The sequence below is a fragment of the Lagopus leucura genome, unplaced genomic scaffold (genome assembly GCF_019238085.1).
Source record: "Lagopus leucura isolate 7727_CA_CO unplaced genomic scaffold, USGS_WTPT01 Super-Scaffold_100022, whole genome shotgun sequence".
NCBI classification, from domain to species: Eukaryota; Metazoa; Chordata; class Aves; order Galliformes; family Phasianidae; genus Lagopus; species Lagopus leucura.
In genome coordinates this window covers 3,043,900-3,058,011 of record NW_024962275.1, presented here as the reverse complement: position 1 = coordinate 3,058,011, position 14,112 = coordinate 3,043,900, and positions in this window count along the sequence as shown.

Here is a 14,112-nt window from a genome sequence, read left to right as displayed (position 1 = left end):
CACTCACATCAGGCTGCAGGAGAGCCCTTGCTCATGCTGCCCTGACCTCGCTGCTCTTACTTCCCCTGCTGATGCATCAGTGTACGATGTGGCTGGAAATGAGGTGGTGCAGGGTTACTCAGAGTCTACTCTGTTTTGCAGCAGAAATGGGTTGCTGGGCTCCTGAAGGCATTCCCCAGGACTGCTATGGTCCAGGAAAGATGCTCTGCTTCAAGCTGGGGTTGTGCTGATGGGAGCTGGGGATTTCACGTCTTGCTCCGGTTGGATATTTCAACCAATGGCACAAATAATGGATGTCCTCCTAAGAGGAAATACATGGCAGGAAATACATTGGCCATATGAGTTTGAGAGTCGTTTCAGTTTTGAACAGTGCACTAATCAAGATTTGGCTAATGGGTATGTTGGGACATGCACATAGATATGCTCTTCTTTTGAGTCCTCCTCTCTACCTTTCAGCCCCTGAAATCATCCAAGCTGCTAACACTCTGAGGAGGGTGACGCAGCAAAAATAATACTTTTAGCAAGAAGCAGAAAAATGAGATTTGCATATGTTTTTCTGGGAAAAATATCAAGCTGCCCTGCTTAGAAAATGAATGGGTTGGAAATCAGCTTGTAAAACTTGAAGCCTGACTCAGGCACTGATTTGTCACAGGGCTGTCACCTGCGGTCATTGTTAGTGAGGAGCCCTCAGTGTTCTGTCCAAAAGGAAAGATTGCTGTCTGTGTTATTGATGGATTTGTGTCTGGGGAAGAGCAAATCCCGGTCAAGCTGGAGGACTTTTACACACATTCAGCAGCAGGTAAGCAGGGTTGTGGAATACAGAACCATCCCTGCTCAGTGCAGAGCAGCTCCCAAGGAGCACAGTGATAAATGAATTGCAGAAAGCTGGGGGGTTCAGCTCGGCCAGGGGAAGTAATGCTGGTATCTGATCTCTGCAAACCTGATTTTCCGCTTACGTGCCTGATGATAAATCAGCGGTAAATGTGCTTACGTTGGCACGACAAGTCTTCCCCTGGATGCAGCTCTATAGGCACACACTTCCTTGACCACAAGCGCCCAGATTTGGTGCAGAAACCATAAGCATGGTGCTGGCAATCAGCATCCCATCCCAACAACAGCACAGCCATGGGAGGAGGACAGCAAGCCCTCCAGGAGAACCTCTCCAAACTGCAGAGAAGGTCTGATTTTGAAACTGGGGCAAAAGTTGAAATAGGATTTAATTTTATCTCAATTGATTCGTCTGTCCCTAATTAGTAATACCTTCCTAATGCATGATGCAAGGATACGAGGAGGTTTGTTTTTTTTTTTTTAATGAATGACTTTTGGCTAAGATAAAATATTGCTGTTCTCAGATTGTCTCTGATAGTTCTCTTCATATGCCAGTAGAGATTTGTGCAGTCTTAGATGAAAAATACATGAGATCCTGCAGTCACACACGCTGAAGACTAAACTCTTATAGATTATGGAGCTTGTCTTGTTCCCAATTTATTTTGTACATCCCATTTAGTGTCTGTATTTGCTTTTACTGAGAGAGGAGCCTCGGTCTCCCAGAATTGCAGTGTGTGATGCTGTGCAGGGATGGAGCAAAAACTGATCCTTACACCCAGGGCAGTTTCTCACAGGAACAATGTGAAATTGCCCATTTTTCTCTTTTCAGGATGAAAGTTGTGCCTGCTTTGCCTTACTTTCTCTTTCTGTCCTCTTCTCCATTTCCTCTCTCCTTCCTGCCCATGAGTTAAGGGGCTGAAAGTAGAGCTAAGGCCGCGTGGCAGGGATGCAGGAGGTGGAGCAGTGCTTGTGGGCTGTGTTTGGGTTGAATTGCATGATCCCAGGCAGCAGGAGGTGCAGGTTGCTCACAACCCGTTCCTGGATAGCATGGCCACAAGATAATCCCTCTCGCCTTGTAATGCACAGCTCTTCCACATCATTTCTGTGCTCTGACTCGTACTTTGCTGTACCATCCAACATATTCCATCCCAAACCTCAGTCTTCACACCCTTGAAACCCTTCCAGGCTGCTATCGTGTCCCTTTCCCCAACTCATCTCGCCAAGTGTTACCCCCAGGCTCTAATCCCATTCCATAAATCAGTCTCTCCAAGGCCCTGACCGTATTCTGAGATTTCCAGGGGCTGTGTGGCTCCTCTTGGGCTCACATCTCTCCTCCCTGCACAAATAAAAGCCTGAAGGCACATAGCAGGGTGAGGATCAGGTTTCTGGGCTCGTTTTATAACCGGTGCTGAGCTGCACGGAGCCCTGCATGCAGTGAGGAAGCAGGGCAGGACATGTCGAGCAGATGGTGATTCTGGACTGCAGATGAGAGCTGAGTTACGGCGCTCGCAGCACATCTTTGATACATGTCCAGCTTTTATCAGATGGTTCCACTCAGTGTTTGGCACAGCTGATGTGAGGCCGAGGAACAGCCCAGCAGTGGGAGCAGCCCCCCATCCCTTGGGCTGTCCCTCTCTGTGCACTGAGCCGGGGCTTCCCCTGCCTCTCCCACTCCTCCAGTACCAACACAGCTTTACCCCTGCATACAAAACTGCTGATATGCTTAAAGCTCCCCCGAGCTGCACAGGCTCTGCTCCCTTTGCCACATCAGCGCATGTTGCAAGCGGCTGGGAGGATGGAGAGCATGCGAGCATTTCTTGGAGCTAGAAGGCTCTGCTCCTCAGGTTTTGGCTTCAGATGACCCACACTCTTAATGCACTCCGCGCTTAATTCACCCTTGCCAGCGCAAATGCTCATATTTATGAGGTTGGTAATCACTTTCTATCAACATGCTCTGGAAGTCTGCTTCATCCACAGAACGTTCCTTCAATAAATCCTTCCCCTTCAATATTCCCAGCCCGAGCTGAGCCCAATGCCTGCTCGTGGCTTAGGAGAAGCTTTCAGAGGTCTCTTACTGAGTTAGGTTGGCTGAAAGCACACCCCAAACCTTGATGCAAGTGGCCCCAGGTAGTCTCACAAGAAGGAAACCCAAACCTTTCCCAAAGTCCTTGGAAACACTGCATTTGGTGTCTTTTTCTTCCATAACTTAAAAGCCAAGAAATGTCTGTGCAGGAGAATCAATCACATCATGAAGGAACCTTCCGGATCCTACGTCCTCCCATTTTTTAAGCCTTAACATTTTACTCACCCCACTTTCAGGAGGGAGCGCAGATATGTTTTCCATGGGATAAATCCTGAGGGTCTCATGCCTCATGCTGAGCAGCAATCCCTGTGTCAATTAAAATGTGTTGTTCTGTTCAGCTCACCCTCAGTTCAAGCCATAGGACAGCAGAGGTCCATGCCAGGACAGCACCAATGAACACAGATTGGAGCATCTTTAGCTCAGAGCTTTCTGCTCTGTATCTTTCAACTCCTTCATGGACCAACCAGAGCTCATATTGGTGCCATTTACTCAGCTGTCAAGTGGGTTTTTTATCCTAATGGTACACAGTGGGGAAATAGGAACCTGCAATGAACCTGCTTCAAATCGAGACATATTTAACTCAAATAAACCAGTGGCCAGGCTGAATAAACACTGCAGGCACTTCAGAAATGATGCTAAGTTGACATAAGATCTGTTGGGTGAATTCAAGAAATAGGAGATTTGATGCTGAAGTCATAAATCTGCTGGGTTAAAAGAGGGATAATGCTGAGCTCTGCATCTCAGTGAGAGACAAAGGTAGGATGTTTGCTGTTCCAGTCTGTGGGCAGCAGGTTTCTGTCCTATGGCAGCTGCTGAGAAGTGTGGGCTTCATCTCCACCTCTCTCTTCTTTCTCTGCTGCAGCTCATCAAAGCCAAGCAGGTAGAGCAAAGCTGTGTGCAGTGCTGAAGTTCCATTTAATTTCTCGGAGTTTTTCCGTGCTCCTAGGGCTGAGTGGAAGGGAAGGTACAGAGGAAGCTATGGTTTCTGCCTCCACCTCCAGCTCCCATATCTTGAGGAAGAAGATTATGCTTCCCCTGTCCAGGTGATGTATCTGGGGCTGCTCTGAGCAGAACGTGTGCCACGTCCCCGTGTGTTTGCTGCTGGGGGGGCTCAGTGGGTCAAGAGGTGAGGGCTTGCCCCAGCCTGAGCTGAAGGATCGCAGATGTTTCATATTTCTGCTCTGAAGAGAGGGAGAGAGAAGCTGCAGAAAAGACAGCAATATTTTTTTTTTCAATACATTCCATATGTTTCCTCCATAAGTCAAGATTAAAAAGTGGTGCTGGTCCAAATAGAAATAAGCCTGCAGGCTTTTCTGCTGCTTTTGGAGGAAGAAGGAGCCTCAGTCTGATTCACCCCTGAGGGGAGCAAAGCTCTGAGCTGACTTGAGAACACATTTCCATTGGACTTGTCATCCACGTTGTCCCTGCTCCCAGCACTGCTGTTGTCTTTGCAAGAAGTGCTTCTCCCTGCAGCTCTGCTCCCACCTTCCTGGTGGAATAAACCAAATTTCTGTTCCCAAGTACCTGACATCAGTTCAGGGTGCACAATCCATTGCCCTGGGACCAGAGCACACAGGGGCTGCAAATTACTTATTTCCTTGCTACCGTTGCCACTCTGCTTGCTGAGGTCCAGACACTGCAAAAAAAAAAAGGCAAGTCTGGAGGGAGGGAGGAGGAAAACCCAGCAACCACGAGGGGAAGAAGGAATTTGCTCTCTCCAAAAGGCTACACTAGGTGTAATTATGCCAGCCAAACGTGCACAGAAGCCCTCAGTAATTGCTACGGTAATCATCTCATATGTGTGGGATTTTTTAGGCTAAAGCATAATTACAGCTAATTGCTGTTTGATTTTGTTCCTGTTTATATAGCCAGTAAGGGAATCGTTGAAATGTCTCTACTAAAAGACTTTCTCCCTTCCTTTTTCTTCTCTTTTTCTTAAATCATCCTGGAATAGAAAAGAAGGGATTGTGTTGCAACACTGTGAGTTATGAATGGCCGTCAGCTGTCCAACACCTCACAGCAAAGAGCCACCTCAGTTCAGGGCTGATGTTTTCCCAGCACTGGGAACTGATGATAGTCCAATTTGCAGAACTAACGAGAACTTGCAAAGATCTTGGCTGGTGGTTAATGAAACCCTCCTGGGCAAGAGGCTGAGGCTGAATTTATGCGGGGAGATGGGAGGATGTGAACTGCTCCTCGCAGTCTGTCCACTAGAGCGCATGAAGAGAGAAGTGGGGCTCAGCACAGCTCCTCCACCAGGAGCTCCTCTTGGTGTGGCCATTGCCTTTGTCATACCTGGTTATCTTTTCTCAGCCCTGGTTCTTAACATAGTTGTTCCACAGCATGACTCAATAGGAATTAAGGATCAAGTTTGCTCGAAATGTTGGGAGTTTCCATGTTCAGATGGCCTGCAGTGAAGCCAGAAGCCAGATGATCCCTACATCGACCCATCAAAATGGAGTTAAATGTCTTTGAGGCTTTACTTTTCTTTTGGAAAATTGGCTGTATGTTTGGGTGCTTGCACTCACATTGCCTTTAAATGCATCCTACCTCACTCAAATGCAATGTTCCTCCAGAGGGAGAAGAGATAGCAGCTCACGGAGGCTGCGATATTCTCATTCCTGAGCACTGCATCCTTCAGAGGGGACTGAAAACTCACAAAAACTCTCTTGGCTGTGGTCAGCCTTCAGCAGCTGCCCCAGCCCTGTGCCAGACACACGCTGGATTTGGAGCAGGGAGCGATCACAGAGAGTGCAGGGTGCTGTTGCTATGGGACAAGGTGGAAGGCGCAGGCGGGTGCCACTTGTAGCCCTCTGCTATGGAGAATGCAGAGCTTGTTGCTTTTGCTTTTTTTTTCTTTTCCATTTTAATGCTCTTTCTATCTGGCTTCTGCCTCTGCTCCAGGAAGCCAAATTAGCTCATGGTCTGAGGCTCCAGCACTGAATATAAGCAGAAGCAAGCTGACATTGGCTTGAAATAGAAGCAGAAATAGAGCTGTTTACTGTCATGTTTCACTTTGACAATTCAAGGGAGCAGGAAACAATCCCAGGGCATTGGGCACTCACACAACCACCGTAAGTGCATCCCTGATCCCCGCTGTATCCATCACAAAGACTTGGCAGCAGCAAACTGGGGGCAGTTTTAATGCAAACATGTCCAGAAAACTTTAAAATCCGTCAGATTCTTTGCCCCAGTGCCATCTCTGTGTGCTCTGATCAGGAATTTTGTACCCCAGGCATTTCGTCTGTGCCTTGACTGAAGCTACACAAGTGTAGGACATCACCTACATCCTTCAGGTTGCCACTGCATCAGATGGGTGTTAATTAACAGCTATGTATAAGGCTGTGCTTCTCAGCCCAAGTCTCAAAGTCTCTCAGCCAGGATGCAGCATTTGCTCAGGGAATACCAAAGAAAGATGGAAAAGCAGTCCCACAGCTGCCTGCCTGTGCCTTGGGCAGAGCCCTTCTGGCTGCTGGCTGTCTCTGGAAGCTGCTGCCCTTCCTGGCACTGCACTCTGCATGGTATGGAGTGTATTTTTAACTAGGAAGATAATGAGACAGTGGCAGATCCTCCCTGCAATTCTGTGTTTGGAAAATTTCAGCCATGGTGCTTGCAGGTTAAATAGCAGGCAGGAGGAGAATGAGCTCTTGATTAAAATATGTCTAGACAGCCTTCTGTGTTTTTTAAATCCTAATTTAGAGGACCGAGGTAAGAAGGGATTTACAGCATTTCCAACATCTGACCCATTGTTTCTGATGGTGGTGAGACAGCTGACACAGCCAGCCTTCACTTTTACCTGCAGTCTCAGGACATTTAGTGACTGCAGCTACGTGTGTGGCTATGGAAGAACTCTTTTTTTGTGACAATAGGAAATACTCATTTCTAGTGGTTGCAGAGCAAGTGAGGCCCATACAAACGATATTAAGTTTGGCATTCTAAGCCACCTCATGACTTTTGAAGGCTTAGTCTAGGCCTTGGGCACACACATATACTCCACTGCAATTATCACTGGTGCTTGGCTTGATTTGGAAATCAAGCTCCCTAAGAGTCCTGTCGCTAAAAGCTGTCACTGAGCCTGCAGTTTCCAACCACTGCCATCACAGCTCTGGCAATCAGCTCCAGTGCTTTTGGCGTTTGCACCACTCGGCCGTGCATTTGGCTCCAAAGGCTCAAAGCAGTGCGAGCTCAAACTGTCAGATGCAGTGTGATGGAAGGACTCTACAGCTGTTGCCCTCACGTTTGATAGCCAGTGTTGGCTTTGTTGGGAAAAGAGAAACTGAAACCCCTCCGACTCTACCAAAAACAGGAAGCGACATTTGGATGTATTTTGAAGAAATCCAGAGAAAAGAGGTACTGGACTGTTTGGGCACCAGATTGCTTCTGCCAAAATGTATTTGTCCTGTGGCAGCAGACTGCAGTGCCACAAGGCAGGGTGCTGCTGGGCAGGGCTGTGTGCTGGACCATGGGCAGCGGGTTTCCACCGAGCTGCTTGGAAAGGCTCTCTGCTCTGGGGAACTGAAGCAAGGAGAAGGAAGGGAGACACCAACCAAGTGAAAATGGACTCAGAATGAACTCCTAAAAGGGCTGTAAGTGCAACACTGGAGGACCTTCTTGGCCCTTTGCATTCGTTGCCATGACCAGATGTATTGAAAAGGTGGCAGGATAAGAAAAGTGAAGACTTTGGATTTGAAAAGATTTCGATTCCATTAGCTTTAGTGCCTCTTTCTTGAGGAGGACTTCATCCCCTGAATGTATAAGCAGGATCAGGGTGAGGATGGCATCATGCATCTGGAATAACACTTCACAGCGGTTCTGTGGGGGCGGTGGGACTTGGAAACTTAATGGGAAACACAAGCTTGCAGAAAGGGGGTGGGAAACTGGGTTAGAGATACAGCAGAGTGGTTTGCATTCAGATCGCGGGAACTGAGTACGTTTTTGAGCTAGAGATGTTGTCAGCTCCTTAATGACTTCTCCATCCATCGCCCATTACGTTGGGTTCGATGCATTTAAGATGTGAGTCACTGCTCCAACCCTCAGAGGGTGACAGGACCCGAGGGAGCACATGAGAGGTGCTCATTCTGCTTGTGGGTGGCTGCTCTGAGCTCTCTGCCTCTGTCATCACAGCGGAATCATTCTAAACCAACAGAACCTCAATGTGTTGCTGTGGGTAGGGCAGCCCAGGCCATTGAGGAGAGCTTTATTTTTGCATCTGGGTCTCGCTTTCAAGCTTTCAGCATCCTATACTTCTTCCAGCTGGGGATGGTCGCATTTCTCATGGGGGAGCTCATTTGGGAGGCAGACAAGCTTTCCGTAGCCATTGACCTGTGGCTGTCTGCATACTTCAGCCGGCCACTCTCCCTGCTCCCAGTGAGCATCTCTGTCATCTGAAAGCACAGAAGGTAAACTTTGAACTGAATGAAAGCCCCTCCTCCTCCAACATTTACTGAAATACTCTTTAAAAACAAATCCTTATATATTCTAAACTCAAAAACATCTGGGTTTCCAGGCCCCAGGAAATTACAGCTCCCATTCTGGAAATAAAATACATGTTTGTCCATAGATCGCATTAATTAAACCCCATAATGTGGAAAGAATCCGGTAAAATTCTTTCCTGATGGCTGGCAGATTTGCATAGCAATTTCTCATATTACTCATTGCAATTATTATTATTATTTAAAGGGTCATGTTTTCCTCCATGTCAGTGCAGGGTAGAGAGATCAAGATCTCTCTTTGTGATCAAGAGAGGAGAGTTTTTGGTCCACGTGCATGTCTTGCAGCGGGGGATCCCAAATGAAGCCCCGAGTCCTGCAGCTCCTGGAAATGCCACATCAGAAACATTCCTGCTACTGGGGAAAACACTTCCAGGACTGGGAAAACTGCAGACTACAGTTGTTCTTCGTGGCTTCTGCAATTTTTTCCTAGTGAGGTACATTGCACGGAAAACCGTCGTGCCCAATGTGGTCAGCATTCTTTTTTACCGTAAGCAGAGCAGTTACACATTGTTAAATTATTATTAGCTTAGCTGCCATTGGGAAGGTTGCCTCAGCCCCTCCAGCAGGGCTGAAACAAACACCCACTGTTGCACACAGTCAACCAGCAGTGTGCTGCATGCATGCCCAGAACGTGCCCTGCTGCACGGCTGTCCCCACAGGCAGCAGCCCTTGAGGAACACAGGCTGAGCTGGGATCTCTTGCAATGGGGTGGGTTGGACGTGTGGATGATTCGGAGCTGAATCTGAATGTTCTTAGTGTGAGCCCTCATTCATCCATTGTATCAGCCCATCCAAAGCTGAAGATTTCACTGCCCAAGGAAATCTGGAGCTAAGTTTTCAATTCCACGCTCTGACGCTGGCAATATTTGCACCAAGAAACCTGTCGAAATTCAGGAAGTTTTTCATGGCCGATTCTTTCTGCCTGCATAGAGCTCGTGCCAACAGCAATATCAGCTTTGTAAAAGAATTCTGTGGTGTTTTGCTGTGTCTGTGCCACGGGAAAAAGGGGCAAGGATGGACTTTATGGAGTGTTTGTACAAGGACGAAGCACATCGTCCTCACCCAAGGGAAACCCATCAAAGCAAAGCTGTAGCAGCAGGCAGCTCTTCTCCTCAGCCTCAACTGGGAGCATCCCATGCCTGGGAGATGACTTCAGCCTCCAAAGCACTGCTGCAAGCAGACAGCTGTGACGTGGCATTCTGCACAGACCAGTGGCTGACTCCAGGCTGGGCCATGTCCCACATCTCAGCACCTCAACACTGACCCCCCCAGAACCGCTCAGCAATTAACAGCTCGGTTGTTAGCCAAGGAACTGTGCACTCCATGTGTGAAATGCGTGAAGTCTTGTGACAGCCACCTCGTCCCACAAGGCAGGGGGTGCTGAGAAAGACAAAACATCCCTTTCCCTTTCCTCTCTTGTTAAAATACATGTCATCGGCTGTGATCAGCCTCTGTACATGCACGCAGCCAGCAGGAGAAAATCAAACACGAAAAGGGAAGGGAAAAAAAAGGGACCCAAACAGGATATTGACATCAATAGGAGTTCTGCGAATGGAGATGAAATGTAAAATGAAGCTGCAATCTGGCTGGTAGAAGTTAAGGACTCGTTAACCCTTGGGCAGAATTGCTGTTTGCTGGGATGGGAGGAGAGCTGCTTCCATGGGCACACAGGCTGCGATTTGCTCAGAAATCTGGGGGGAATCTGACACCCAAATTCCTTGGGAAGTTGGACACGTCATGCCATGGGCTGCTCAGGAATTGCCAGCTCTCATTAATCTCTGCTGTGGATCTGACAAGTCAGCTGGAGGGAAACGGTTCATTTCATTTTCTTCTCATCGCGATTTTCCCACTGCTCTTTCCCTCCCTGTCTGTCCCATTGATGAGGCAAGAAAAGGATGACAAAGCAGAAAGCGAGGGAAGAATCAGGGCGGACATTTCTGCCAGGATTTTTAATGATGAGAAAGAAAAGAAAGCAGCACCAAAAGAAGTTCCTGACAGAAAATCCCTCACCGCTTTCATGTCGCAGCCCCTGACATTCGGCTGCCCATAAACACCCTGCAGCCACCCCCAGCACGTTCCCAGCAGCCCGGTGGGGCTCTGCATTGAGCCACCCTTCCAGCAGCAAAGCTCAGATTGGGAATTTAAACCCCAAATCCAGCTGTGGGATGTGAGCAGTCAAACACAGCCTGGCTCGGCACCCTGTGCTCTGGGTCTGTGCCCCAAGGAGCCATCATTTGCCACCATCTGTGATGTGTGGTGCGGGCACACATCTTCAGAAACCCTCAAAACCAAATAGGATATCGCCATCGCTAGGAGTTCTGTGAATAGAGATGAGATATAAAATGAAAACAAGTATTTCCTTAACGTCTTTTTTTGTTTGTTTACTTGGGGAAATAACCATGCATGCAGCTGGCATTAAGGACTGGCTTTTCTGGCACATTTTTAGCTGACAGAACAAAGGGATTTATTTCTGCGGTCAAGAAACAGAGGAATAACTTGTAAAGGCGCTGTAATTCCATCCATTTGAAGTTGTCTGTAGCTCTGAAGCAGCCGCAGATAACTTAAGATGCTGCAAGTTCAGAAGGGATTTTTATCTCACTGTTTGGAGAAGCATCGCCTTGACTTCATCGGCATGATCTCAGTGTGAGGCTGTTGTTTAAATAACAGGAAGGAAGAGAGGCTGCCCTGGGTCCAAGTTTGCCCCAGGATTTGGGATAAAAGCCGGGCTGCCTGTCCCTGTGCCCATAACAGCCTCATCCCATGTGCTCTGGGGCCATGGAGGGATGTGGGGGATGGTTGGATCAGGACATTGCTGCCATCCAGGGGACCTCGGCGTGAAGCGTACAGTGAAGCCTTGATGGAAGAAAGCAGAGCAATGCCATGCTGAGCTTCCCAGAGCAGGGCAGGGTGAGAAGATCCTGGCCCTATGTTGCAGCCCCACTAGGACCAGTCTGTGTCTCGATGGCTGTCTGCTCCCTGTGCCAGCTGTTAACCAGCACCACTTGCTCGACCTGAGCTGACCCAGCCAGTACCTGGAATTAATGAAGCAAAAAGGCCACGCAGCAAGAAGCTGTTGTTACTTAATGTGTCTCAGCCCGTGAGCAACGTGTCCATCAGCACGGTGCTGCACATCAGGAATGAAAGGCGATTTTGGGTGCCTCGCTGTGTGCTCGGCAGCTCGGATCCCCTCTGCTCCTTTACCTTTCTGACTTGCATTTCTTCTGCTGTTTTTATAGAGACAGCCTTAATTATTCCCACCCTGTTCTAGCAGGCCTAGGGCCAAGCTGCTTAGATGCAGGTTTTCCTGCTCATGAACAGCAAGCAACACCCGTCCACACAATGCAGAAGAAGCATCCCAATGGGTTTGCATTTACACTTTGCTAAATACAGTGCTCTTGGGGCTGAATTTCACCAAGGAGAGGCAGCAGGAGACTGCAGTGCTCAGCACTGGGCAGGATCAGGGCTGCACATTGCTCTGCCACTCAGACCTGGGACTGCAGCTGCATGATGGCATAGGGCCGGTGACACGGGACATATGGAGCTGTGCATTTCAACGTACATTTTCCAAAAGCTATTTCATACATTCCATCGTGCCGAGTAATGCGCTGGAAATGATCCAGGCTTGGGGATGTTTCTGTAAACACATCATCTCTGCCCTTCCACTGCTTTTGCTGTGAGTGGAGGGGACCTGGTGCTTCCCCCTCCTGCTGTGGGAGCTGGGGATGCTGGTAGGACCTCACTGCTCCTTTGCAGTGCAACATTTTGTTTTCACTCTGCTTTCACAGCAGCGTTCCTTACGGTCTGTGCCTTGATTTCCTAGAAGCATCCCTCCACTTCTCCAGCTATGAAAGCAGCCCCACGATATCCTGCACATACAGATGCACACATGCAGCACACACACCCATTAGATTGCTGTTTTCTAGCTCTTCATTTGGTTGGATTGCTACCAGAGGGAGGTGATGCTCTCTCACAAAGCTTTTTCTACTACAAAATTCAAGTTTAAAGACACCAGACTGCTCAGAAAGTGTGTATCAAACCCACCTATTGCATCAGGTAGAGAAAGCAAAATGTTACGAGTTATTCTGAAATAGCTGGAGCTGCACCTATAGAACCAGCAAGCTGATATATGGGATGGGCTGAAAATACCAGAACTGTTAGGTTGGGATCAGTTTCTAAAGAAGAAAAAAGAGAGAAAATCTTGGAATGAAACCTGGATGCTTTGTTCAAAGCCAGGCAGATGTGTTCCATCTGGGGAGGAGGAGGTATTCAAAACAAGGTCTGATTGTTTTCCAGCAGTTTCTGAATTGCCAAAAAAGCCAAATCAGCATTGGTTGTTACAGTCTGGTATTCAAATCCACCCTTAACTTTGTTTAAACACAAAGTGGCCATTGCTTGGCACTGGGGGGGCATGCAGAGAGGTTCTGTATAGTACAGTAAGCATGTTGCCCTTCAGGGTCTGTTTCATTAGAGCCAGAAGGAAAGGACAGTAAGGGAGGGTCATGTTCCTATTTGATTCTAACATTTCATCAATGTCTTTGATTGCATCCAGCAGAGGTGGACATTCTGCTGTGTTTTATTCTCCTGCTGTAAACATGAAATATTACTTTTAATAGATCTTCTTCCCTAGAAATAGAGGCTGAACTTGTGTAATTAGAGCAACAGGCACACGTCTGCGTTCAGGGAGACATCCCCATAAAGGCAGTTTGCGTTCTGAGCAGTCTGGAGTTAAACCTGAGGGCTGGATCTATCCGTCTCCTATTTTATCATGAATGCTAACTGGAGTCTGAGGGCCTTTTGATGGAAGTAACACGGAGAACACAGCGTGCACCACTTCTTCCAATTTCCAGAAAGCAATAGGCACGTGAAATGGACGTTGGGTTTAATTTATATTGTGAGAATCCCTCGCTGCATAATGCCTCTGTTTGCAGATATTATTAACAGAGCCGGAGCGTCCTTCCATGTGCGCTGGTGGAAAGGAACGATAAATCAAACGCGCTTCTGGGACGATTGCAAAACCTCTGTGCAACTTGACTCACAGTCTAAAAATGTGCCTGTGGAATGGTTGTGGTTGCATCACGTAGGTGCTGCAAAGCAAACACTGATTTAGGGAACCTCCTCTCCCCATCCCTGCTTCCCTGCAGCACATGGCCATCCATTTCCTGCCCCTCTCCAGGGGCTCCTGGATGCTGAATGCGCATCCCTGGGAGCGACGGGGCTCTACTCTCTGCTACCACTGCAGCAAGAGGGGAACTGGAACTGGGATTAAAGAGGCTTGTTTCGGGTCCTGAGAGGAGCGTAAAGAAGGGAAGGGGGAGGAGGAGTACATCTGGAGGCTGGTGCATGGCAGCGTGGCCTTCCCCTCCAGCGAGCAGCGTTTGGAGAGGAAATTGCCTCGTGGATAGCTGATACGGGTGTTTGCTCAGGGGGAGCGGTGCGCCTGGGCAGGGAGAGGAAATTCCTGGATGCCAAGTCAAATATAGGGAAAAGAAAGCAGATTCTGCAAGAAAAACTATATGCTGGAGAGAGAAATGGAGCAGCCAACGCACTGGGTTTGGGCACATGGGTGATGGTCCAAGGGCTGGCATGGAGCACATCCCAGTACACCAACATCCCAGAATCCCAACATTCCAGCATCCCAACAACCCAACATCCCAACAACCCAACATCCCAGCATCCCAGCACCCCTACAACCCAACATCCCAGCATCCCA